The sequence below is a fragment of the Arachis hypogaea genome, chromosome 18, assembly GCF_003086295.3.
Source record: "Arachis hypogaea cultivar Tifrunner chromosome 18, arahy.Tifrunner.gnm2.J5K5, whole genome shotgun sequence".
Lineage (NCBI taxonomy): Eukaryota > Viridiplantae > Streptophyta > Magnoliopsida > Fabales > Fabaceae > Arachis > Arachis hypogaea.
The window spans coordinates 60,525,367-60,537,078 of record NC_092053.1 but is presented as its reverse complement, the minus strand read 5'-3'; positions in this window follow the sequence as shown (position 1 = coordinate 60,537,078).

The window sequence follows — 11,712 nt, the reverse complement described above, 5'->3', positions numbered from 1 at the left end:
AATGCAATGAATGAAAGTATGCAATTAAGTAAAAGAGAATGAAAGTAAAGAAGGAAGAAGAAAAGAAGAAAGAAATAAGAATGGAAAAGAAAAATTAGGATTTGGGGGAAGAAAAGATATGATATTTGGCGCTGATCTGGATAAGTTGTGCAGCGCAGGCGACGCGGACGCGTGGGTGACGCGGTCGCGTGGTGCGCGATAAGGTCAGGTGACGCGGACGCGTGGGTCACGCAATCGCATGGCCTGATTTGTGCGATTGGCGCGAGTGCAGTCTCACGTTCGCACAACTCTCTGTTTGAAACTCTTTTCGCCAAATTTTTTTTTTGGGTGACGCGGTCGTGTGGTTGACGCAATCGTGCGGGTGGCCTTATTTCCAATATGACACGGACGCGTGGGTGACGCGTTCGCGTGGTAGGGCTTGTGTTGCTAGCACCATTCCAGCCCCGCTCCATTATAACTCTCTGCCATGCACCCCTTTACGTCGATTTTACAGAGCCACGCGTTCGCGTGGGTGACGCGGACGCGTGGGGAGGCTATTTCGCTAATGACGCAAACGCGTCATCCACGTGGTCGCGTGGATTAATTTGTGCCAAAGGCACGCCTCCAGCCATGCTTTCACGTGACTTTCTGTTCACTTTCCTTTTCTTCCAAACGCACTGGTGACGCGGACGCGTCGGCGACGCTGTCGCATCGCGTGCGAAATTTTTTCTTTTCTTTTTTTTATGCATAAAAAATGTAGAATGCAATGCTAATATGAATGTTATGCAAAACTCCAGGTTCAATACAATAAAATAAAATAAAACTCGAAAACAAACAAAACGAAATAAAAAAAATGAAAAAGGAACGATCATACCATGGTGGGTTATCTCCCACCTAGCACTTTTAGTTAAAGTCCTTAAGTTGGACATTTGATGAGCTTCCTGTTATGGTGGCTTATGCTTGAACTCATCCAGGAATCTCCACCAATGTTTGTAATTCCAATGGCCTCCGGGATCCCAAACTAGGCGCAGAAAGCCTTCAAGTAAGTTAAAGCAAGTGACAAGGCCCCAAGAGTGTTAATTGCTGGAATGAATTCCAGGGTCCCAAACTTTGCTTTTACACCCATCCTTTTGTTGATCATTATGATTCCCTCTGAGTAGCAAGCAATCTGAATTCTCACTAAAGCGGCCAAACAACTTCCTAGACCCATGCAGTTGAGCTTTACACCAACCTTTGCATTTAAACTTAAAGCTTCCAACCATAATGAACCTTGCAGGACAATTCTTACCACTGGCCATGTTCCTCTTACTCTTAATGCCATAAAGAGCTCTAAGTTGACCATCTGTCTCCAGTAGCTCATATTCAATTGGGATTAGAAAGCTAAGGGATATGAATTTTACCCACTTGAATGTTGTGAAGGATGATGGCAACTTAGGGGGAGGGGTCTCTAATAACTTTGGCAAGGTGATTTCAAGCTCCACTCCCTTGTGCTCTTTGACAACTTCCACCTCTTTGCAAACTTCTTTAATTTCAACCTCTTCCTCTTGGTAGCTTTCTTCCAATTCAATCTCTTCTTCATTACTTACCAAGTGTATGGGAGGTTGTGCTTCTTCTTCTTGAATCTCCATCTCTTGATCAACCACTTCCAAGTCCTTAACCATGATATGCCTTGGAGGTTGTACACCCTCCTCAACATCAAATGCAACCGTCTTGGAAGGAGGTTCTATGTCTTGACTTTCCCATGGAGGTTGATGAGCGGATATTTTATACGCTTTTTGGGGTTAATTTCATATAGTTTTTAGTATGATTTGGTTAGTTTTTAGTATATTTTCATTAGTTTTTAGGAAAAATTCATATTTTTGGACTTTACTATGAGTTTGTGTGTTTTTCTATAATTTCAGGTATTTTCTGGCTGAAATTGAGGGAGCTGAGAAAAAATCTAATTCAGGCTGAAAAAGGACTGCTAATGCTGTTGGATTCTGACCTCTCAGCATTCGGAATAGATTTTCTGGAGCTACGGAAGTCCAATTGGCGCGCTTCCAATTGCGTTGGAAAGTAGACAACTAGGGCTTTCCAGCAATATATAATAGTCCATACTTTGCTCAAGGATAGATGACCTAAACTGGCGTTCAATGCCAGTTCCATGTTGCAATCTGGCGTCTAGCGCCAGAAACAAGTTACAAGTTGGAGTTCAACGCCAGAAACAGGTTACAACCTGGCGTTGAATGCCCAAAACAGCCCAGGCACGTGAGAAGCTTAAGTCTCAGCCCCAGCACACACCAAGTGGGCCCCAGAAGTGGATTTCTACACTATCTATCATAGTTTACTCATTTTCTGTAAACCTAGGTTACTAGTTTAGTATTTAAACAACTTTTAGAGATTTATTTTGCACCTCATGACATTTTAGATCTGAACTTTGTACTCTTTGACGGCATGAGTCTCTAAACTCCATTGTTGGGGGTGAGGAGCTCTGCTGTGTTTCGATGAATTAATGCAACTATTTCTGTTTTCTATTCAAACACGCTTGTTTCTATCTAAGATGTTCATTCGCACTTCAATATGATGGATGTGATGATTTGTGACAGTCATCACCATTCTCAACCTATGAATGCGTGCCTGACAACCACCTCCGTTCTACCTTCGATTGAATGAATATCTCTTGGATTCCTTAATCAGAATCTTCGTGGTATAAGCTAGAATCCATTGGCAGCATTCTTGAGAATCCGGAAAGTCTAAACCTTGTCTGTGGTATTCCGAGTAGGATTCAGGGATTGAATGACTGTGACGAGCTTCAAACTCACAAGGGCTGAGCATAGTGACAGACGCAAAAGGATCAATGGATCCTATTTCAGCATGAGTGGGAACCGACAGATGATTAGCCGTGCGGTGACAGCGCACTTGGACCCTTTTCACTGAGAGGACGGATGGTAGCCATTGACAATGGTGATCCACCAACACACAGCTTGCCATAGGAGGAACCTTGCGTGCGTGAAGAAGAAGGCAAGGAGAAAGCAGAGATTCTGGAGACAAAGCATCTCTAAAACTCCAACATATTCTCCATTACTGCAGAACAAGTATTTAATTAGTGCTCTTTTATTTTACGCAATTCAACCTGATAATTATAATTGACCTCCTGACTAAGATTTACAAGATAACAATAGATTGCTTCAAACCAACAATCTCCGTGGGATTCGACCCTTACTCACGTAAGGTATTACTTGGACGACCCAGTGCACTTGCTGGTTAGTGGTACGAGTTGTGAAAAGTGTGATTCACAATTCGTGCACCAAGTTTTTAGCGCCATTGCCGGGGATTGTTCGAGTTTGGACAACTGACGGTTTATTTTGTTGCTTAGATTAGGAAAAATTTTTCTTTTAAAATCCTTATTTTCTCTTTTTAAATTTTTCAAAAATTTTATAAACTGATAATTGAGTTTTCTGTTTGAGTTTAGTTTCATATTTTAAGTTTGGTGTCAATTGCATGTTTTTATATTCTTTTAAAATTTTCAAAATTTGTGTTCTTTGTTCTTTCTTCATCTTCAAGTTGTTCTTGTTTATTTTTCTTATTTGATCTTTAGTTTTTCTTGTTCTGTTTCTTTTCTTGTTTTTCTTGTGCCTTTTCAAAACATTAGTTTTCGAAAAAACTTCATTCTTAGTTATTAAAAAATACTTTTTCAAAACAAGTGTTACATTTACAGCCCAATTGGCTAGAGCGTTAGTCTATGTTCTTGGTAATTGGGTATATTCTTTTCAAAATCTTCTTTTTCAAAAATAATTTTTCTATTAAATCTTGTGCCAAACTTTAAGTTTGGTATTTTCTTGTTGATTTTTCTTTGGTTTTTGAAAATTTTATTTTGGTTTTCTAAAAATTTTAAGTTTGGTATTCTACCTTCATGTTCTTGTTATTCTTGTGATTCATCAAAGTGTTCTTGAGTCTTCCTTGTGTTTTAATCTTAAAATTTTTAAGTTTGGTGTTCCTTGGTGTTTTCCCTCCAAAATTTTCGAAAACGAGCATTAGATCTAAAAATTTTAAGTTGTGTGTCTTTTGTGTGTTTTTCTCTTTCATCATAAAATTCAAAAAAAATATCTTTTCTTCATTCCACTCATAATTTTCGAAAAATTAGCATTAAATTAGTCATCAAATTTAAAAATCATATCTTTTTTAAATCATATCTTTTCCAATCAAATCCTTTCAATCATATCTTTTTCAAAACTTCCTAACAATTTTTTTCTCTCTCTCTCTTCATTTTTGAAAATCTTCATCCATTTTTATTTATTTTATTTTAATTTATTTTATTTTTGAAATAAATAAATAAATAAATAAAAATATTTTTTATCTATTTTACATCATCTCCCTTTCTCCATCATGGATCTAAGTGGAAATGAACAGTCCAGAAGGACTCTGGGGTCATATGCTAACCCCACTACTGCTTCATATGGGAGTAGTATCAGTATACCCTCCATTAGAGTCAGTAGCTTTGAGTTGAATCCTCAGCTCATTTTCATGGTGCAGCAAAGTTGCCAGTATTCCGGTCTTCCACAGGAAGAACCTACAGAGTTTCTGGCACACTTTTTACAAATTGCTGATACAGTCCATGATAAGGAAGTAGATCAGGATGTCTACAGACTATTACTGTTTCCATTTGCTGTAAAAGACCAAGATAAGAAGTGGTTAAATAACCAACCTAAGGCTAGCATAAGGACATGGAAACAGCTGTCAGAAAAATTCCTGAATCAATATTTCCCTCCAAAAAGGATGACACAGCTAAGGCTGGACATCCAAGGCTTTAAACAAGGAGATAATGAATCTCTTTATGATGCCTGGGAGAGATACAGAGAGATGCTAAGAAAATGCCCCTCTGAAATGTTTTCAGAGTGGGTTCAGTTAGACATCTTCTATTATGGGCTTGCAGAAAGAGCTCAGATTTCTCTAGATTACTCAGCTGGTGGATCTATCCACATGAGAAAGACAATTGAAGAAGCTCAAGAGCTCATTGATACAGTTGCCAGAAATCAGCATCTGTACCTAAGCAGTGAACCTTCCATGAAAGAAGAGGCTAGAACAGTGACTGCTGAACTGAGTCCTGCAGAACAAGCTACTGAATTCAATCAGCAATTGGATTTTCTAACAAAACAGTTAGCCGAATTCAAGGAGAGACTACAAGAGACAAGAATGGCTAATATAAATATGGAAGTACAATTAAAGCAAACAAAGCAGCAGCTGTCAAAACAAATAACAGAAGAATGCCAAGCAGTTCAATTGAGAAGTGGGAAAACATTAGATGCCCCACCTTAAGGTAGCAGGAAGCCAAGAAATGAGCAAACTACCCAAAATCCATCTGAGAACAGTAAGAGCCCGGAGAGGAATAATTCTGGCAATCAAACGCCAGAAATTGGGTGGAAAGCTGGCGTTGAACGCCCAAACCATGCTCAGTCCTGGCGTTCAACGCCAGAAACAAGCAAGGAATTGGCGTTGAACGCCCAAAAGAAGCACAGTTCTGGCGTTCAGACGCCAGGAACAGGTGAGGAGTTGGCGTCCGACGTCACTCCAGCTTCTAACCCTGGCATTCAAATGCCAGTGAGGGATCAGACATACATAAGTGATGATAACAACCCCTCTAAAAAGGCTTCTCCAACCACCTCTGTAGGAAATAAACCTGCAGCAACTAAGGTTGAGGAATATAAAGCCAAGATACCTTATCCTCAAAAACTCCACCAAGAGGAGCAGGATAAGCAATTTGCTCGCTTTGCAGATTACCTCAGGACTCTTGAAATAAAGATTCCGTTTGCAGAGGAACTTGAACAAATACCTTCTTATGCCAAGTTCATGAAAGAGATCTTGAGTCATAAGAAGGATTGGAGAGAAACTGAAAGAGTTCTCCTCACTGAAGAATGCAGTGCAGTCATTCTGAAAAGCTTTCCTGAAAAGCTTAAAGACCCTGGGAGCTTTCTGATACCATGCATATTAGAAGGTAATTGCACCAAGACAGCTTTATGTGATCTTGGGGCAAGCATCAACCTAATACCTGCATCCACCATCAGAAAGCTTGGTTTAACTGAAGATGGTGGTAATGGTTTGAGCTCGGAGTTAGGAGGTTTTTCCTCTTCCTGAGGAAGTTTCAGAGGCTCTTTAAATTCCTCTAAATCCTCCTGATCAGGCTGAACATCTTTAAAGATGTCTTCCAGCTCTGATTCGAGACTCTCAGTCATGTTGATCTCCTCTACCAAAGAGTCAATGAGATCAACTTTCATGCAGTCTTTTGGTGTGTCTGGATGCTGCATGGCTTTGACAGCATTCAACTTAAACTCATCCTCATTGACTCTCAGGGTTACTTCCCCCTTTTGGACATCAATGAGTGTTCGTCCAGTTGCTAGGAAAGGTCTTTCTAGAATGAGAGTAGCACTCTTGTGCTCCTCCATTTCCAGCACTACAAAGTCAGTGGGAAAGGCGAATGGCCCAACCCTGAAAATCATGTCTTCAATCACGCCTGATGGGTATTTAATGGAGCCATCAACAAGTTGGAGACATATGCATTTCTGGGAGAAGGTGACACTTTTCCAGTGATCATAAGCTCTGCTTTAAATCCACAGGAAGAGGAAGCACTAATTCAGGTGCTAAGGACACACAAGACAGCTCTTGGGTGGTCCATAGGTGATCTTAAGGGCATAAGCCCAGCTAGATGCATGCATAAGATCCTATTAGAGGATGATGTTAAGCCAGTGGTTCAACCACAGAGGCGGCTGAATCCAGCCATGAAGGAAGTGGTGCAGAAAGAGGTCACCAAATTACTAGAGACTGGGATTATTTATCCTATTTCTGATAGCCCCTGGGTGAGCCCTGTCCAAGTCGTCCCAAAAAAGGGAGGCATGACAGTGATTCATAATGAAAAAATGAACTGGTTCCTACAAGAACAGTTACAGGGTGGCGCATGTGTATTGACTACAGAAGGCTCAATACTGCCACCAGAAAGGATCATTTTCCTTTACCATTCATAGACCAGATGCTAGAAAGGCTAGCAGGTCATGATTACTACTGCTTTTTGGATGGCTATTCAGGCTACAACCAAATTGCAGTAGATCCCCAGGATCAAGAGAAAACAGCATTCGCATGTCCATCTGGAGTGTTTGCTTACAGAAGGATGCCATTTGGGCTATGCAATGCGCCTGCAACCTTTCAGAGATGCATGCTCTCTATTTTCTCTGATATGGTGGAAAAATTTCTGGAAGTCTTCATGGATGACTTCTCAGTATATGGAGACTCATTCAGCTCCTGCCTTGACCATTTAGCACTTGTTCTGAAAAGATGCCAAGAGACCAACCTGGTTTTAAACTGGGAAAATGTCACTTTATGGTGACTGAAGGGATTGTCCTTGGGCATAAGATTTCGAACAAAGGAATAGAGGTGGATTAAGCTAAAATAGAGGTAATTGAAAAATTACCACCACCTGCCAATGTTAAGGCAATCAGAAGCTTTCTGGGGCTTGTAGGATTCTATAGGAGGTTTATAAAGGATTTTTCAAAAATTGCAAAACCTCTAAGCAACCTGCTAGCTGCTGACACGCCATTTGTGTTTGACACAGAGTGCCTGCAAGCGTTTGAAACTCTGAAAGCTAAGCTGGTCACAGCACCAGTTATCTCTGCACCAGACTGGACATTACCATTCGAATTAATGTGTGATGCCAGTGATCATGCCATTGGTGCAGTATTGGGGCAAAGGCATGACAAGCTTCTGCATATCATTTACTATGCTAGCCGTGTTCTAAATGATGCCCAGAAAAATTACACAACCACAAAAAAAGAATTGCTTGCAGTGGTTTATGCCATTGACAAGTTTAGATCGTACTTGGTTGGATCCAAAGTGATTGTGTACACTGACGATGTTGCTCTTAAATATCTACTTACAAAGCAGGATTCAAAACCCAAGCTTATAAGATGGGTATTGCTTCTGCAAGAGTTTGATATAGAAATAAGAGACAGAAAATGGACAGAAAACTAAGTGGCTGATCATCTGTCCCGAATAGAGCCAGTAGAAGGGGCATCCTCTCCCTCTATTGAAATCTCTGAAACTTTTCCTGATAAGCATTTGTTTTCCATTCAGGAAACACCATGGTTTGCAGACATTGCAAACTATAAAGCTGCAAGGTTCATACCCAAGGGAACAGCAGGCAACAAAAGAAAAAATTAATTACTGATGCAAAGTACTACTTGTGGGATGAACCCTATCTCTTTAAGAGATGTGCAGACAGAATAATCCGTAGGTGTGTGCCTAGAGAAGAAGCACAGAGCATTTTATGGCATTGCCATGGGTCACAATATGGAGGTCATTTCGGAGGTGAGCGAACAGCCACCAAGGTCCTCCAATGTGGTTTCTACTGGCCTACACTCTACAGAGATTCCCGAGAATTTGTACGTAACTGTGACAGTTGCCAGAGAGCTGGTAATTTTCCTCATAGTTATGCCATGCCTCAACAAGGAATATTGGAGATTGAGTTGCTTGATGTATGGGGTATTGATTTCATGGGCCTTTCCCACCATCATACTCAAACACTTATATTCTGGTGGCAGTTGACTATGTATCAAAATGGGTAGAGGCCATTGCCACACCCACCAATGATACTAAAACAGTGCTGAAGTTCCTCCAGAAACATATCTTCAGCAGGTTTGGTGTCCCTAGGGTACTAATCAGTGATGGGGGCACTCACTTCTGCAACAAACAGCTTTACTCTGCCATGGTCCGGTATGGGATTCGCCACAAGGTGGCGACTCCATATCATCCATAGACAAATGGGCAAGTTGAAGTTTCTAACAGAGAACTAAAAAGGATCCTGGAACGGACTGTAAGTACCCGTAGAAAGGATTGGGCACGGAGCTTGGATGATGTTCTGTGGGCTTACAGAACAGCATTCAAGACTCCTATAGGGACCTCTCCGTACCAACTAGTGTATGGTAAGGATTGTTACCTGCCCGTGGAACTGGAGCATAAGGCCTACTGGGCAACCAGATTCCTAAACTTTGATGCCAAATTAGCTGGAGAAAAAAGATTGCTCCAGCTGAATGAGCTAGAGGAATTCAGATTCACTGCTTTCGAAAATGCCAAGCTTTATAAAGAGAAATAAAAAAGGTGGCATGACAGAAAGTTATCATCTAGAATCTTTGAACCAGGACAAAAGGTTCTGCTGTTTAACTCTAGGCTCAGGCTATTCCCTGGGAAACTGAAATCCCGATGGAGGGGACCATATATGATTACAAGTGTATCACCATATGGCTATGTGGAGCTTCAAGACATTGATTCTAATAAGAAGTTCATTGTTAATGGACAGAGAATCAAGCACTATCTTGAAGGCAATGTTGAGCAAGAGTGCTCAAGGCTGAAGCTAGATTAAAAGCTTAGCAAGGTCCAGCTAAAGACAATAAAGAAGCGCTTGCTGGGAGGCAACCCAGCCATTGGCAAAACTTTTTCTGTTATTTTGCCCTATTCTTGATTTTATTTATTTATTTTTAAAGCATATAAGTTCAATGTTAATAAGGTAAAGAGTCAATTACATAGGTTCACAGGGTTACAAAAGGATTCAGCACACAAAACAGAGAAAAAAAAGGCTCACTGGCAAGAAAACGCCAGTAAAAGGCACAATTGGGCGTTCAAAGCCCAAAAGAAGCATCCACTGGGCGTTGAACGCCAGTGAGGATAGCCATCTGGGCGTTAAACGCCAGAAAGAAGCATCTTTTGGGCGTTGAACGCCAGAAAGAAGTACCTTCTGGGTGTTTAACGCCGAATTTACAACATCCTGGGCGTTCAGAAAAACGCCCAGTGACAAAGGAGTTCCTGGCGTTCAACGCCAGAAAGAAGCAACAGCTGGGCGTTGAACGCCCAGGAGAAGCAGTATATGGGCGTTAAACGCCCAAAACATGCAGCATTTGGGCGTTTAACGCCAGGATGGTGGGGAGGAGGTAAATTCGTTTTTATTTCACATTTTTTATTTTAATTTTAATTTTCATGTTTCAATTCATGATTTCTTGCATAAACATGTTACAAACCCTAATTTCTAAAAATCCTAATTTCTAAAAACCCTACTTTAAAAATATCAAATGTATCTTAATCCATAAACACAAATTCTTTTTCAATCTAATCCAACTCTTTTTTAAATTTTCCAAAACAAATCTATCTCTTTTCCTTCTAAAATCTTTTCAACTCATCAATATCTTTTTCAAATCTCCACATTATCTTTTTCAAAATCCAAATTTATCTTTTTCAAATATCTTTCATATCTTTTCAATTTTAAATCACATCTTTTCATATCATACTTATTTTTTTAAATCATATCTTCTATCTTATCTTTTTAAAATTTTCGAAAACCCACCCCCCTCCCTTTTAAATCCACATTCGGCCTCCCTCCTCTCATCCACCATTCGACACTAGCTCTCTTTTTATCCCTCTCCTTTCTTTTCTTTTGCTTGAGGACAAGCAAACCTCTAAGTTTGGTGTGTTTATCCGTGATCACTAAACTATACCCACTAAGATCATGGCTCCTAAAGGAAAACAACCCACTCCAAGAGGCAAGAAAGAGTATATTCCAAAACCATTTTAGAATCAAGGGAAGTTCTTAACCAAAGAACATTCAGACCATTACTACAAAATAATGGGTCTAAGATCAGTGATCCCGGAAGTCAAGTTCGATCTGAAAGAAGATGAATATCCGGAGATCCAAGAGCAGATTCGAAACAGGAACTGGGAAGTCCTAGCTAATCCTGAAACAAAAGTGGGAAGGAATATGGTTCAGGAGTTCTATGCTAATCTGTGGCAAACAGACAGGCAGAGAATATCTGAAACTGCCCTCTATGACTATCGGACTGTGGTCAGAGGAAAGATTGTTCACATCCACCCTGACAAAATCAGAGAGATCTTTAAGCTACCTCAGCTGAAAGATGACCCAGACTCCTTCAATAGGAGAATGATGAGAACAAACAAGGGCCTAGATAAGATTCTAGAGGATATATGCATCCCTGGAGCCAGGTGGACCACCAGCAGCAAGGGTGTCCCAAATCAACTCAAGTCTCAAACCAGTCGCCAGAGGATGGCTGGACTTCATTGGGCGTTCTATATTGCCCACTAGCAACCGTTCTGAAGTCACCGTTAAAAGAGCAGTGATGATCCATTGCATTATGTTGGGAAAAGAAGTGGAAGTTCATCAACTGATTCCATCTGAATTTTGCATACTTGCAAACAAGAACTCCAAAGATGTCAGGTTGGCTTATCCAAGCCAAATCTCTATGCTCTGCAAATATGCTGGAGTAAGGATGGGAATAACGGAGTACATCTCAGTGGAGCAACCAATCACTAAAACCACAATGGAAAAACAACAAGTGCAGGATGACCCCATCAAGAGGAGGGCGCAAGAATTTCTCCTGGAAGTCCCTCAATTTGAATATTGGGAACAGCTTGAAGCATCTGTTACCAAGTTGCAAGAATCTATGGACCAAATAAAGGAAGAACAGCAAAATCAAAATAGTATGCTCTGCAAACTGCTCAGGGAACAAGAAGAGCAAGGGCATGACTTAAAGGAACTGAAGCGTCAGAAGTTATCTCTTGAAGGACCAAGCACCCCACAGACTAGAGGAACATCCACATCCCAAACTCAAGGTTGTTGAGTTCTAATCTTAGCCTTAACTCTGTGATAATTATTCTTATTTGAGTTTTACCTTAGAAGTTATAGTAGTAATTAGTAGTTATTTTATC